Source organism: Podarcis bocagei, assembly GCF_964188305.1.
Source record: "Podarcis bocagei genome assembly, chromosome: 11".
Taxonomy (NCBI): domain Eukaryota; kingdom Metazoa; phylum Chordata; class Lepidosauria; order Squamata; family Lacertidae; genus Podarcis; species Podarcis bocagei.
This window is the reverse complement of record NC_138136.1, coordinates 54676264-54692682: the sequence shown is the minus strand read 5'-3', so window position 1 is coordinate 54692682 and position 16419 is coordinate 54676264.

The window sequence follows — 16419 nt, the reverse complement described above, 5'->3', positions numbered from 1 at the left end:
TTTTTCCAGGAGGGCTGCCCCTTCCAGATCACAATCTCCTCGAAAATAATAAATCTTCGGCTCCCTCCCCAAGACCAAACCTCCTGCAACACAGCTCTCGTATCACATCTCCATTCTAACTGCGTCACAAAGAGAGCCCTTCTTTCCAAATCCTTCACAAAGTGAAACCTTTAAGTTCATATTATTCCCACACAATTCATTTTAGCCCCATTTGCAATTAGTTGCTGGGACAGATCTTCTAAGAGGGAGGGTTATTAGTTAATCACATAGAGCAAAAAATAAAAAGTCATTTCCCCCCCTCTTTCCGTTCCGTTGCATTCCATTCCACATACCATGTCTGTAGTACTTTGATGTAATTTTCCGTCTCAGTCTTCTTCATTTCAGTGGTAAAATTGTTAGCAGATAAAAACCTCCTGCCTCTCTTGAAGCATGTGCGTTATCTTTCACCAATTTTTTTCCTTTTAAGTAATGCAACTAGTTTCGCACCTGGAAGCAGCTTCGGAGGAGTTCCGAGGCCCGCCGAGGGTTGTGCACCCAGTGCCTCACCCCCTCCTTCTTCCAAACTCAGGGGTGATTTATGGCAACAGCGGGTGAAAACTGCACCTCTCCCCCCTGGAGAGATGAAGGGAGACTGATTTACTCCCCATAATCAGCCTCTAATTACCTCGTGCGGGCTGGATAGATGTTAATATCCGCCATCTTCCAAGGCGCCCCTAGCGGCCCCCCCGGCCGATCAAAATGCTCTATTCTTAAACCTTTTGTGGTGTCTGTTCTTCAGGCTAGTGGTTTTGTTTGCAAGGCGTCACAGAATTTGGGCAAGGACAGTAGCTCCCTGGTGGTGCATGTGCCAGTCCATGTAGAGCAAAGTGGAGAACCTCTTCCAGCCAGAAGGCTGTATTCCCCTTTGGGGATCCTTTCCAGGGGCTGGGCCAGGGGCTAAAGTGGGCAGAACAATTAATAATAATAATAATAATAATAATAATAATAATAATAATAATAATAAATAAAATAATTTATTTATTCCCCACCCATCTGGCTGGGTTTCCCCAGCCACTCTGGGCAGCTCCCAACCAAATATTAAAAACATTATACAGCATTAAACATTAAAAACTTCCCTAAACAGGGCTGTTTGACTTGTCTTCTCAAGGCAATAAACAACTACAGTGGTACCTCAGGTTAAGTACTTAATTCATTCTGGAGGTCCGTACTTAACCTGAAACTGTTCTTAACCTGAAGCACCACTTTAGCCTATGGGGCCTCCTGCTGCCGCCGCGCCGCCAGAGCACGATTTCTGTTCTCATCCTGAAGCAAAGTTCTTAACCCGAGGTACTATTTCTGGGTTAGCGGAGTTAAGAACTGTCTGCAGACAGTTCTGAGCTGGGCAAGATCAATGGTCAGGTTCTAAAAGGCAACTAAAAAGATTCCCTAAACAAGTTAGATGGAAGTTCCAGCCACTTCCTCGTCTGTCTGTTTAGTTTCATCATGTCTCCTGTGTAATTTTGGAGCAGCTATATTGCAGTCGAAGGCTGAACAGGGTAGATCTGAAACTGCACAACGAAGGAATCTCAGTGGCTTAATTTCTGCCCTCTCCGCATCCTGTGCTGGGCCAAATAAGTGTCGAGGAGCTGCTGTTTCATAAAGACATGCCGTTCCAGTTTAAAAGATTGGTCGGCATAGCAGTCGATTGCTTGTGTGCCCCGTTTCCTGAACAGAAACCATGGTGCTAATCATTAATAGCGTTGGCTTAGCTCAGGGCCAGCACATCAGATTAACCTTTCTGGAAAGGCACAAGCGTTTCTTGGCTAAGAAGCCGTGTCCTGGGGAGAGGTAAAAGATCACTAAGCAGCCGTTGACTTGGGCCATGGAGCTGATACTAGTTTGTGGGAGAAAGGGACTGAGTAGTGGAAAGAGGCTAGCACTTCTGGTATGTAGGGAAAGGTAAGGGACCAACTGCTTGATGCGGCGAAGGTTGAAAAATGTCACCTTGGCTGTTGCTGTAACAACAATGACCCCTGAGAGCAAGGAGGTTGTCCACCCCTTCTCTGAAGTTAGAAAAAAGAGAAGAATAGACGAAATGGAAAGGAAGGTAGAACATCACTTTGAAGGAGAAGGTGGCAGCTGTATGGGGTAGTTTGTTTCATGAGGGAGGCAGAGGAAGACAAGGAGCATAAGAACTTCCACCTGGATCACAGTCTAGAGCAGGGCTCAGCAACATTTTCCAGCCATGGGCTGGTCCACCGTCCCTCAGACCATGCTGGACTATATTTGGGGGGGGGGGAATATGAACAAATTCCTATGCCCCACAAATAACCCAGAGATGCATTTTAAATAAAAAGGCACATTCTACTCATGTAAAAACACGCTGATTCCCAGACCGTCTGCGGGCCAGATTGAGAAGGCGATTGGGCCGGATCCGGCCCCCAGGCCTTAGGTTGCTTACCCCTGGTCTAGAGTAAACATAAGAAAAGCCCTGCTAGGGAAAGAAAGATCTCCTAGGGTGGGAGGCTGAGAGAAGAAACGGAAGTTTCCAAGTGCCTGCTGGGAGAATCCACATTTTGCATAGGACCAAAGATAAGATCTACCTTTTTAGAGGTCTCTGTATTTTCTCTCTCTCTCTGTGTGTGTGCCCTGTGTGTGTGTGTGTGTGTGTGTGTGTGCCCTGGCCACAGTGATCCATGCGACGGACACCTCCAGGCTTGACTACTGTAATTCACTCTACGCGGGGCTGCCCTTGAAGCTGACCCAGAAACTCCAGAGGGTGCAGAATGCTGCAGCGAGGCTCCTCTCGCGGTCTCTGCCATGGGAGCATATTCACCCAGTGCTTTTCCAGCTGCACTGGCTCCCGGTAGAGTACAGGGTCAGATTTAAGGTGCTGGTTTTGACCTTTAAAGCCCTTCACGGCCTAGGACCCTCGTACCTACGGGACCGCCTTTCCCGGTATGCCCCACGGAGAGCCTCAAGGTCCATAAATAGCCACACCCTAGAGGTCTCGGGTCCTAAGGAAGTTAGATTAGCTTCAACCAGAGCCAGGGCCTTTTCAGCACTGGCTCCGGCCTGGTGGAACGCTCTGTCTCATGAGACCAGAGCCCTGCAGGATCTGATTTCTTTCCGCAGGGCCTGTAAGACAGAGTTATTCCGCGTGGCCTTTGGCTTGGAGCCAATTTGATTCCCTCCCTCTCTTTCTTTTTTCCTTTCCTTCTCCTCCTGCGATGAGGCTACATTTTAATATTTTAATGTTTCAATATTTTAATGTATTTTAATTTTGTTTTTAAGTTGTAATCATTCAACTTGTTTTTATTATTGCTTGTAAGCCGCTCTGAGCCCGGCCTTGGCTGGGGAGGGCGGGGTATAAATAAAAATTATTATTATTATTATTATTATTATTAGGTAGAGAGCAGTGGTCAGGGGTTGCATGGCTGTTGGTGTGACCTTATCTGTTGGGTAAAAAGGTAAAGGACCCCTGGATGGTTACGTCCAGTCAAAGGCGACTATGGGGTTGCGGTGCTCATCTCGCTTTCAGGCCGAGGGAGCCGGCGTTTGTCCACAGAGAGCTGTCTGGGTCATGTGGCTGGCATGACTATACCGCTTCTGGCGTAACAGAACACCGTGACGGAAACCAGAGCACACGGAAACGCCGTTTACAATGGTGGGACCATTGTCTCATTCTCTTTCTCACACCCCTTCCCTCACACATATGCTTATGGGAGACACACTCACCCACAATCACACTCCCTGTCCAGTTCACTAAACTGCGAGTTGGCTTTATGTGGCTTTTAGGCACCTGTTTCAAACGTGAACCCCTTTTCCTACCCCCAACTCCATCTCAGACTTCATCAAAGCTTGCCTCTTCTGGAGGCAGACCTAATCCTGCTAAGACCCAAACCAGGCATAGGCAGACTCGCCCCCCCCCCCGATGTTTTGGGACTACAATTCCCATCATCCCTGACCACTGGTCCTGTTAGCTAGGGATGATGGGAGTTGTAGTCCCGAAACACCTGGAGGGCCGAGTTTGCCTATGCCTGGCCCAAACACTCAGTATTTGACTGCTTTAAGACTTGGTGTTAGTTTATACCTGGAAGTATCATAATAAATTAATGCTGCTGTTATTCTCCTTTTGCTCATGCTGTTTTGAATAGAAGTAGCCTGCCAGATTATAGTGGCTCTTGCATATATAAGCGGTTTAAGCAATTTAAATATTTTCTCCTTTGGAAAACAGTCATAATCTTAATAGTGTGGTGTTTTTAATTGATTAATATGCTGGCTTTATTACAAGTTGGGTTTTAGAAAAACAAACATGCACAGGCACTGTGAATCTTGGACTCACTATTTCTCTTCCCTTCCCCATCATTTTGTCTCCCTCCCCCTTTAAAAAAAAAAGACAAAGAAAACCAGGCACCTGGGAGGAAATTTAACCTGCCTACCGGTGACAGCAGAACATTTGGATCTTGTGAGGAGACTTTGGTGCTGTGCCGTTGCATAATAGCATAGTTGTGGGCAGAGTCCAATAACCCTCAAAAGACTAGGGAGTTCAGAGAGGGCAGTTGTCCCTCACATCCGGATTTGGTTTAGCACAGTGGTTAAGACTGGTTCTCAAGGGGTGTGATGTGGCAAGAGAGGATGGCAAGTGGCAGGAAGCTTCAAGGGCAATCAAAGAAACATTTTACCATCATCATTGTCATTGTCATCATCATAATTTAATTCTACCCCGCACATCTGACTGGGTTTCCCCAGCCACTCTGGGCAGCTCCCAACTGAATATTAAAAACACAATACAGTATTAAACATTAAAAACTTCCCTAAACAGGGCTGCCTTCAGATGTCTTTTAAAAGTAAGATAGCTTATTGCCTTGACATCTGACGGGAGGGCATTCCACAGGGCAGGTGCCACTACCAAGAAGGCCCTCTGCCTGGTTCCCTGTAACCTCACTTAGTGAGGGAACTGCCAGAAGGCTGTGAGTGTTCTTGCACCATGACAAGTCACAATGGTGCTGTAGTGAAGACGGAGTGCCTGCGCACTTTTAAAAGCTATCACAACGGTTTATTTCTACATAGCGGGCTGTTTTTAACCCTTCTGCCACCAGTTCTGGCTGCCCCAGTTTGCTGCCGCTGATTCAAGTTTGAGCCAAGAGATTCTTTAAATTATAATGAGAGAATCTATGTATGTTTGCACCCAGAATGCTCCTGCCTGTGGGGTTGCTATGGTATTGCTGTAATAAGGAAGACTCCCCTTTGCAGGGAACCGTTCTAAGGTGAAACTCACGCGACTTTTGAAATGTCAGGCAGGGTGGGCGATGTACATGTTTAAGAGCCACATTACAGACTTTGGACATAAACGGTGGCTTTGTTCAGCTAGCACTCTCCCCGCAAACCTCCAGTCGTGGGATATCAGTGATTTGGCGACACTGTCGTTGATATTGGTGAGCCACGTGTAAATTGCACGGAAAGGACACTGAAATGTTAGGTGGAAATCCTGGTGTTTCCTGACATTCATCACTTGATGTCGACAGCCATCAAGTGATGAACACGAGCTGCCTGAGAGATCAGCCCTATTTTTATGCTCTTCATAGAAACAGAGAATCAGTACTGATATATCACACACAGGTGTTGCAGTGGCAAAATGATGAGAGGGAGAATCCTGTGATCCTTGGGATTGAAATTCGTTTTTTTAAAATTATTTTCTGCGTAAGGAAAGAGGGGCGAAGGCCTCTTCTAAGATAGTGGCACGTTTTCTGTTGGCTTTTGTAAAAAACAAGAACAAAAAACACTTTCAAGAACAGAAATTTGCCTCCTGGTTGTTTGGCAGGGGCGGAGGAAGGTGAACATTCACAAGATATTTAGCCAATTAACCGAGCCCAATGCATTAGTTAAACATTGCAACTCTACAAAGCACTCCACACATTTTGAAGAGAATCCCACCCTCAACAGTTAACTCTATTCCTCTTAAGCAAGATCGCCGCCACTGTATCAACCACCGAGTTAACCTACAACGAAAGAATCTTAGGTTTGAACTTTTACACGTATTGACAGAGCATCCCTAACCCTGGAGGGGAATTAGCTGTGCTGCTTTGACGCTCCTGCTTCTGTACCTTGACAGTGGTGCCTGGAAGGGCGCAGCACAAAAGTGAACCTTTCAAAAGGAAACTTCTTAGATGGCGAATCATAACTTATTCATGTCTCTTGAACTGAGGATGCTGGCATGCAAATCCCCAAAGGCCACGCACAGAGGGCACTGAAAGAGCCAGCCTCCCAATTAGCAGGGAAGCCTCGTTTCTGTTGGATCAATCCGTCAACCTCTGAGGGGTGATTTAGAAGGATTGGGTCTGGCATCACTTTCACTGCTTGTGTGTGCCAGTAGCCATACTCGGCAGAGTTACATCTCAACGCAGCTCCTTCCTTGGAAGGGTCTTCAGGGTTGAAGGTACACACAGGAGGCAATAAACACTCATGGGCGCCATAAAGATTCAGTCTTTACTGAGATTTACTCAAAGGCGTTAAAGCATATTGGTAGTAATTGCAAAATACTGGAAAAACAGCACAATTCCAGCAAAGAATGAATGGTTATCAAAATTAAGTGAATATCTTGAACTGGCAAATGTTATGTACTGAAGTTCTCACCCTGGGCCAGCAGGGGGATACTGTAGATAGTTAGGCAAATAAGGGATCGAAAGTGACGTTCCGTGATTGGATAGTTTTAGAAAATTGTTACAGTTACGTTGTACTGGAGCTCTATATAAGCAGGCTGACTGAACCCTTCAGTTCAGATCTGTTCTGGCTTCTGAATAAACAATAGCTGTTTGAAGAATCGCTGTGTCTTAACAGCAAAGTTAACAGAAATAGTAAGAAATCAACCAAGTGGAAAAATCAGGAGAGAATGGGATGTCTTTACGAATTATATGAAGAGGGCTGGTTCCCCAAATTATGATTATGACTTTTTTGAGACTAAAACCTCCAACAGGTAAACTAATTGTCTCTCCATAAAGTGTATAATGATTACAGACAATTAAAGATATGATAATATACCGCAAGGAAGTTGAAGGAAGTCAATCTTTCTCTCTTTTCTTTTTCTTTGAGTTTTATTTTTATTTTTTACTTTCTATTTTTACTTTTGTATTTTTGTATTTTTTCTTATTACCATTTTTTTGGTAATTTGTATAACTCTATTCTTTTATGGATTGTATGTACGTATGGATTTATGTATTATGTATATAGCAAGCAAACTACAGTGCTGCCCCGCAAGACGAATGCCTCGCAAGACGAAAAACTCGCTAGACGAAAGGGTTTTGCGGTTTTTGAGCTGCTTCGCAAGACAAATTTCCCTATGGGCTTGCTTCGCAAGACGAAAACGTCTTGCAAGTTTGTTTCCTTTTTCTTAACACCGTTAATACAGTTGCGACTTGACTTCGAGGAGCAACTCATAGCACGCGGTGTGGTAGCCTATTTTGAGGTTTTTGAAGACTTTGGTGATTTTTGCAGCTTTTCCAAAACTTTCCCGACACCGTGCTTCGCCAGACGAAAAATTCGCTAGACGAAAAAACTCGCGGAACGAATTAATTTCGTCTTGCGAGGCACCACTGTAATAAAATATTTTTTTAAAAAAGCATATTGGTAGCAAACACATACAGAAATTCACCACTGCTGTGGCCTAGGCATGCTTAGAGTCCAACAAGAGCCCAAGACTATCTCTCTGCTTCTTTCACCGCAAGGCACAAGCAAGAGACCCACAACAAGTTACAACAAGTTACACAGAACCATTGTTATCAGTACTTCCTGTCACACTTGTGCATGTCCCAAAAACAGTTCCCACAGAAAATGTCCTTGCATAGAAAACATAATCTCAGCCTTCTGCTGCTTTCTTGAAACTTCTTCTCTGTTTCTGGAACAAATGATTCTCTCACACACAGAGAGAATATCCAACAGTTTCATTTTGCAGCTTGGTTTCGGAGGCTACAACATTAGCAGAAAAGCTCCTGGATCTACCTAATTGTTCCCCAACACCAGTTGTGACTAAGGTTGCCTGCTGTTCAATGGGCCCCTGCAGTCTTGCAATTAACAAGCGAGCTTAATTTTCTGTGATTAGCAGGTGACAATAATTACCTCCACCGCCCAATGAAGCTTCAGCTTCTCATTCCAGCAAATCGCTGCTTCCAGGCTCAAATTCAAAGAAGAGCCAGTGGGATGCATTGGTTAGAGGGTTGGACTGAGACCTAGGAGCATAGGGTGAAAATCCCTGGATCACATTGGGTCAATCACTGCATCTCAGCCTAACCTACCTCACAGGGTTATTGTGAGTATAAAATGGGGAGAGGGAGAGCCATGTGTACCACTCTTGAGCTCCTTGGGGGGAAAGAGGAGTATAAATGCAACAAATAACTAAAATTAAAGTACTCATTCTAGCCTCTGAAGCAGGAATGGGGAACCTGTGGCTTCCCAGGTGATTAATAATAATAATAAGCACAGACATCACCTCGCCAACAAAGGTCCATATAGTTAAAGCTATGGTTTTCCCAGTAGTGAAGTATGGAAGTGAGAGCTGGACCATAAAGAAGGCTGATCGCGGAAGAATTGATGCTTTTGAATTATGGTGCTGGAGGAGACTCTTGAGAGTCCCATGGACTGCAAGAAGATCAAACCGATCCATTCTGAAGGAAATCAGCCCTGAGTGCTCACTGGAAGGACAGATCGTGAAGCTGAGACTCCAAGACTTTGGCCACCTCATGAGAAGAGAAGACTCCCTGGAAAAGACCCTGATGTTGGGAAAGACTGAGGGCACAAGGAGAAGGGGACAACAGAGGACGAGATGGTTGGACAGTGTTCTCGAAGCTACCAGCATGAGTTTGGCCAAACTGCGGGAGGCAGTGGAAGACAGGAGTGCCTGGCGTGCTCTGGTCCATGGGGTCACGAAGAATCGGACACGACTAAATGACTAAACAACAACAACAACAATAATATTTCTACTCCACCCATCTGCGCAGCTTCCAGCAAAATATAAAAACATAATAAAACACCAAACATTAAAAACTTCCCAATACAGAGCTGTCTTCAGAAATAATAATATTTTTTGTTATTGGACTCCAACTCCCATCATGCTTGGCCACAGGCCATGTTGACTTGGGCTGATGGGTGTTGGAGTCCAGCAACATCTGGGGCATGGCAACTTGGCAAGTCCCCTTTCCCTTTGCTAAATGGCTAAAAATCAGGTTACCCTCAGGCAGGGATAGGTGCCACCAGATGCTATCAGTCTCGCATCCCTTGCAAGCATGAATTCCCAGAATCAGTAGCGTAGATAGCCGGGGGGTAGGGCGGCGTTATGGGGGTCTGTACTGCGGCAAGATGACTGCTGTGCATTGGGGCTTGGGATTCTGGGCGGCAGGGGAGCTTGAGAGATTACGGCGGTTGCTTGGTGTTTTGGCCGCACTTCCTTGAAGTCAGCGGACTTTTTCCACACAGCACATAGTTAAAAACTGTGGGATTTGGCTACTACAAGATGTAGTAATGGCTGCCAATTCGGACGGCTTTAAAAAGAGATTAAAGTAACCAATTCACAGAGGATAAGGCTATCCATGGCTATTAGTCGTGAGGGATGTGTTCTACCTCCAATATTGCAGGTGATATGCCGCTTAATACCAGGAGCCAGGGAACATGAGTGATGCTAAGTTCATGCCCTGCTCATGGGTGTCCCATAGGACCCTGGCTGAGAGACTGAAAATAGGACAGTGGGCAAGCTGACTCATGCTTTTGAACCTCTATATGACGCCTCTGGGAGCTGTCATCAGGAGATTTGGAGGGAAGTTGACACTCGATGACATCCAGCTCTGTCCCTCTGATCCATCTGAATCAGGAGAGGTGGTTGAGGTGTTAAGACTGGCGCTTGAAGCTGGTGATACGATACAATACGATAATCTTTATTGTCATTGTCCCATACAGAACAACGAAATTGAAAAAATCTACATAAGACATTCAAAAACCAACCAGCCTGCTATCCCAACCTGGTTAGCCCCCTAAAAACTCCAATACCCCATTTTTAAATACAATATACTCCCATAGAGACTCCTTAAGGTAAAGGTAAAGGGACCCCTGACCATTAGGTCCAGTCGTGACCGATTCTGGGTTGCGGTGCTCATCTCGCTTTATTGGCTGAGGGAGCCGGCGTACAGCTTCCGGGTCATGTGGCCAGCAGGACTAAGCCGCTTCTGGCGAACCAGAGCAGCACACGGAAACACCGTTTACCTTCCCGCCGGAGCGGTACCTATTTATCTACTTGCACTTTGACGTGCTAGGTTGGCAGGAGCAGGGACCGAGCAACGGGAGCTCACCCCGTCGCGGGGATTTGAACTGCCGACCTTCTGATCGGCAAGTCCTAGGCTCTGTGGTTTAACCCACAGCGCCACCCGCGTCCCTAGAGACTCCTTACACTGCATTTAAAACCAAAACTGCATTTGGATAGAAACTGATTCTCAGGCGGCTAGTCCTAGTCTTTATAACCCTGTACCTTCTTCCACCGCCATCTTCTTTCTGCTGGGTAATCTTGGCACTAACTGATTCATAAGCAAGAGGGGAAAGTTCCTTTGGTTAACAGTTTTCCTTTGGCAGTCAGAATCGGCCAGCTCACTAACTTGGATCGGCTGACGAGTCTTCTCTCAGCACGGCGGCCTTTATTGCCAAGCTTATTAGCTGGCTTGCATCGAGTGTGAAATTAATATGCGGCCCATTAACGAACCAAGGAGAACCAATGCCTCTCATTTGCCCAAAGCTGTTCTCTTTGGCTGAGGTGAAGTAAGACAAGCAACAGGCACGTAAATACATCCTCAAGAAATAAATAAATGGCTCTTTCGGAACGCCTTACTCGCCATAGAAGGATAATTATAGGCACTTCAAAGATAGACACTTTTGGCGAGACTTGGCTCCCAGTCTTTTCCGTTATAAATGATACAGAATACACTGTTATTCCACCCACAACACAAGAATCTCTGTGGAGAGGATACTTGAATTGACAATGCATAAATAAACATATTGCTTGTGTACTGTGTACTGCATATGGAACTTAATAAGAATGTACCACTGGACAAGTTGCTGTAGTTATACGTTGTTCTTGTATTTACATGAAAATCAATAAAAATTATTTGGATAAATAAATAAAGAGGAAGGAAGGAAGGAAGGAGAGATGGTGACCCAGGTGAATTGCAGATAGAATTTTACCTGAGGTAATATTTAAAGTGGTAGAGGGGGGGAGTGAAACCTCTGAGGAAAATATCTGAGGGAATTTTGAGGGAAGCTGACAAGAGTCTGAATAAGATTAGGTATATTTCTCAGGGGTTGCATTGACTAGATGAGCTCTGAGGTACCTTTCAACTCACCTGCACTGTCATTTAAAGCAATATCAGGCCACTTTAACAGCCATGGCTTAACCAAAGGAATCATGCGAACTGCGGTTTGTTAAAGATGCTGAGTGTTGTGAGGAGACCCCCATTTCCCTCCCAAAACTACAGTTCCCAGAGTGCTTTACCAATGAAACCCTCTTCTCAGGGAACTACAATTCACTGGATACTTTGCAGAAGGTGATGACTGTTAAAAGTATTACAATACTGCTTTAGATGAGAGCCTTAGACTACATTTGTAACTCCCCAGGAAGCACACTGTCCCTCCACAAATCCTTATTTCTGTGGGATGGGTGTGAGTACATATTAGATTGCACCTGATGCCCGTTGAACTAAAGCTCCCATCAGACCTAGGCAGCATAGCCAATGGTCAGGGATGATGGGAGTTGCAGCCCTGCAATGCCTGGAGGGCAACGCAGTTCCTTGTTGGAGGCTTCAGAGCAGAGGATGGATGGCCATATGTCATGGATGCTTTAGTTGAGATTCGTCCATTGAAAGGGGTGGGACTAGATGACCCATGGGGTCCCTTCCAACTCTACAGTTCTATAATTCCCTGATTCTACTTGCACCAGTACTGCATACCTGTCCACACTCGTTCACTTCCACCTCTGGCTTAAAGGCTTTGTCTTTTAAGAACTTTGTGGAGAAAAGACCCAAGGAGAACAGCAATACCCCATCCAATGTTGCTGCCTTTGCATAGGGCAGTCATTAGACACACAAATTTAACACCAAAAAGGAGACAGTCTCACAGCTCTCTGCTATTTCTGGAGACACGAGCAGCCGCAGTGAGTAATTACTCTGCTCCTTGCTTTGTGTTTATTATCTGACCAATTAACACGACAACAATGTCGTTTCGCCTTGGAGTCCTCTTGTGTTAAATAGGAAGCTGCCATATAGGGAATCAGACCATCCGCTCACATAAAAGGTAAAGGTACCCCTGCCCGTACGGGCCAGTCTTGTCAGACTCTAGGGTTGTGCGCTCATCTCACTCTATAGACCGGGAGCCAGCGCTGTCCGCAGACACTTCTGGGTCACGTGGCCAGCGTAACAAGCTGTGTCTGGCGAGCCAGCACAGCACACGGAACGCTGTTTACCTTCCCGCTGGTAAGCGGTCCCTATTTATCTACTTGCACCCAGAGGTGCTTTCGAACTGCTAGGTTGGCAGGCGCTGGGACCGAACGACGGGAGCGCACCCCGCCACGGGGATTTGAACCGCTGACCATGCGATCAGCAAGTCCTAGGCGCTGAGGTTTTACCCACAGTGCCACCCGCAACCCAGTCATCCGCTCACATAACTCAGCACAAATCCAGAGCGAAGTCCCTAAATAGTTGGGTTGGCGCATTGTACGCCTCCTTCCAGCAACTCCCGCAACCCAGCTGGTGCTATGAAGGTACAGCTCTGCTTTCCTTTGGGCCACATCAGTGAGGCCGAGAGGGGGGTCTTGTTGGCTGGGCAGCCAAGGATGTCCACTGCCCAGGCTTGCACCCCAGAGAGGTCACTTTGGTGCTGCTAACACAGCAAAAACAATGCGGCAGGCAGCAGTTACGAGTTACTGGTCTTTGCAGCCACAGTAGGCGCTGTGATTCTCCAGCGGCTTGATTTCACCCCGAAGGTGCACTCCACTTGTTGTTGTTGTTGTTTAATCGTTTAGTCATGTCCCACCTCTTCGTGAACCCATGGACCAGAGCACGCCAGGCACTCCTGTCTTCCACTGCTTCCCGCAGTTTGGATTTGATATCCCGCCTTTCACTCCCCTTCAGGAGTCTCAAAGCGGCTAACATTCTCCTATCCCTTCCTCCCCCACAACAAACACTCTGTGAGGTGAGTGGGACTGAGAGACTTCAAAGAAGTGTGACTGGCCCAAGGTCACCCAGCAGCTGCATGTGGAGGAGCGGAGACACGAACCCGGTTTCCCAGATTACGTGACTACCGCTCTTAACCACTACACCACACTGGCAGTTTGGTCAAACTCATGCTGGTAGCTTCGAGAACACTGTCCAACCATCTCGTCCTCTGTCGTCCCCTTCTCCTTGTGCCCTCTATCTTTCCCAGCATCAGGGTCTTTTCCAGGGAGTCTTCTCTTCTCATGAGGTGGCCAAAGTATTGGAGCCTCAGCTTCAGGATCTGTCCTTCCAGTGAGCACTCAGGGCTGATTTCCTTAAGAATGGATAGGTTTGGTCTTCTTGCAGTCCATGGGACTCTCAAGAGTCTCCTCCAGCACCATAATTCAAAGGCATCAATTCTGGTGATCAGCCTTCTTTATGGTCCAGCTCTCACTTCCATACACCACTACTGGGAAAACCATAGCTTGTGCACTCCATTATTGGATGCCAACAAGGTCTCTCTCTAAAGCAGATGCTGGTTCTAGGCAGTGTTCTCTCTTAGATTTCCTGATATGTTTTAGCTGCCTTTTAGGTGTCTTAGCCTCCAGGTACTGTTGGACTTTAACAGCCATTAGCCACCCACAGCCCTAGCGTCATTGCTCTCCTTTTTGCTTTGTGTTTATTAACTCAACAATTAGAAACACACACCACAAAGCTGCAATTTCACTGTCCTGCTCAAACCTTTTCCCCACCTCCCCAGTCTCCTTTATTTTCTGCATCTGAACACCCACATATGCAAGGCAGAGTCATTTTCCTCCTTTTCCCCCACAGCAACGCCAGTGATGAAATTGAACGTGCAGGGCAAGGAGCAGCTGAGAGGAATACTCATATATTATTGACAGTACAGTATAAGAAAAAAGAGGGGGAGAGGATTGGAGGGAGGCAGCTGAGAATAAATATGTGCTTGGCTCTGGCTGTTTGTAGAGCTTTTCCCTAAATGAAGATAAACTAGCTTCTCTCATGTATCCTTGGAATGAAAACATTTAGAATCCCGATTTATGACTGTGGGCTTGTCCACACCAGAGGAAAATGTGGCTTTCGAACTGCCTGTCTCCCCATTAATGTAGAGATGTCCACATGATGCCCTCCCCATCTCAGTATCATCCTAGACCTCCCCCCCCTTTAAATGTGTGCTTTTTGATTTTGGCTCTCTTGGATTTTCCAATGATCGAAAAACGCCACATTTAAAGGGGGAAAGGTTCAAAGTAACACTAGGATTAGGAGGACGCCATATGTCTCCACTGTTTTAGAGAGACAGGCTTTTCTTTCTCTATTGATAGGTGACAGAATTATTTGTCAAGTTAAAGGTAAAGGTAAAGGGACCCCTGACCATTAGGTCCAGTCGTGACCGACTCCGGGGTTGCGGCGCTCATCTCGCTTTATTGGCCAAGGGAGCCAGCGTACAGCTTCCAGGTCATGTGGCGAGCATGACTAAGCCGCTTCTGGCGAATCAGAGCTGTGCACAGAAACGCTGTTTACCTTCCCGCTGAAGCGGTACCTATTTATCTACTTGCACTTTGACGTGCTTTCGAACTGCTAGGTTGGCAGGAGCAGGGACCGAGCAACGGGAGCTCAACCCGTCACGGGGATTCAAACTGCCGACCTTCTGATCGGCAAGTCCTAGGCTCTGTGGTTTAACCCACAGCGCCACCCGCGTCCCATTTTTCAGGTTCGGGCCTGCTGAAAAAAACTTTCCAAGTTCTTGTTGCATAGTAGCCTCATAGCTGAACTGGCGGAGGAACAGGAGTGTGGAGGGAAAAGACCGTCCCAGGCACCACTATTCCAGTATGGTGCCATCGCGGTGGCCCCCCTGGACATGCACTGCGCACCCCCACGCGCACCGGGCGCCATGCCCCCACAGGCAGCATGCCACGCACCCAGAACATGCGCCACACCCCTGTGGGCAGTGTGCCACACCCTCGCGGGTGGCATACCACACCCCCGGGATGTGTGTCACACCCCAGGCGGGGCTCCAGCCACTCCCCCGCCTGCTCTCCGCCCCCGGTAGCAGAGCACGCAGCTTCGCCACTGCATAGCTGTCTCCATTGCTAAAGCTCAGGACGAGTTCATGATAGTTGTTCTGCATAGATATGGCCTAGCAAGTGTATGTGTCAGCATGTATGTGTATGTTGAATTCTGAAAATTATGTATTCCTCAGGCTTGTGGTTGTTTTTTTAAAAAAACCTTTCAGACTAAAGAAGAGATGGTAAAGAGCTAAAAAAAACCCTGATGGCTAGGTTTTGAGGAAAGCTCAAGTTGAGCGCATGCATGCATGAATTTAGTTAGTTGTGGCCTGGCAATGGGCATATTTGCGTGTACCAACTTTTACTGGGTAAATTTTGCTAGACTTGTTGTAAACCGCCATGGGTCTTTCCCTAATTACACTGTTCCACCAGGAAAAGGGTTAAGCTGTCTTTGCCCATTTTCAGATCACTTTGCCACAAACAAAGAATTGAGTCCAGTTTAGGAAGCAAAAAAAAAGAGGGAAAAAAGAAAAGGAAAATTAAAGTAGGGCTGGAACTTTGTGCATTCCTGGTAAAGAAGATCAGTGCCTTCACTAGTCATAGCTGTCAGCGTTTTTTAAAGGGAACTTCCCTTATTCTGAATAGGATTCCTCGCAAGAAAAGGGAAAAGTTGACAGCTATGTCACTAGTAGCTGCAAGGCAGGAGGAAATTTAGTAGGTGCCATGTTTTCCTATCATTGAGATGGAACTGTTAGATGCACAGATCCTCTAAAATGGTGACAGCCTTAAGAACATGCAAAAAATAAGGCATGCACTTTTGTTGCTTTTAAGTGCCACAAACAGCCAAACAGATTTGGTTTGGTTTGCTCTGACTTACAGCCAATCTCTTACAAAATATATCTCTTACACCATTGTCATTACCCATCTTATAGCTTTTTAAAAAATGCAAAAATTAAACTGAACAACATTAAATCCTCCTAATAATTTTGAAGTGCAATCCTAACTGTGTCTACTCAGAAGTCGTTCCCACTGAATTCAATGGGACTTACTCCAAGGTAGGTTCATTTAGGAGTGCAGCTTATATTGCACATCTGTAGAGCTGGGGCTGTTAAAGGCACACAGCCTTTGCTGGGTAGAAAAAAAGGAGAAATTTTAAAGAGAGACTTGCAGAACAACGGAACAAAGGGCTAACAACT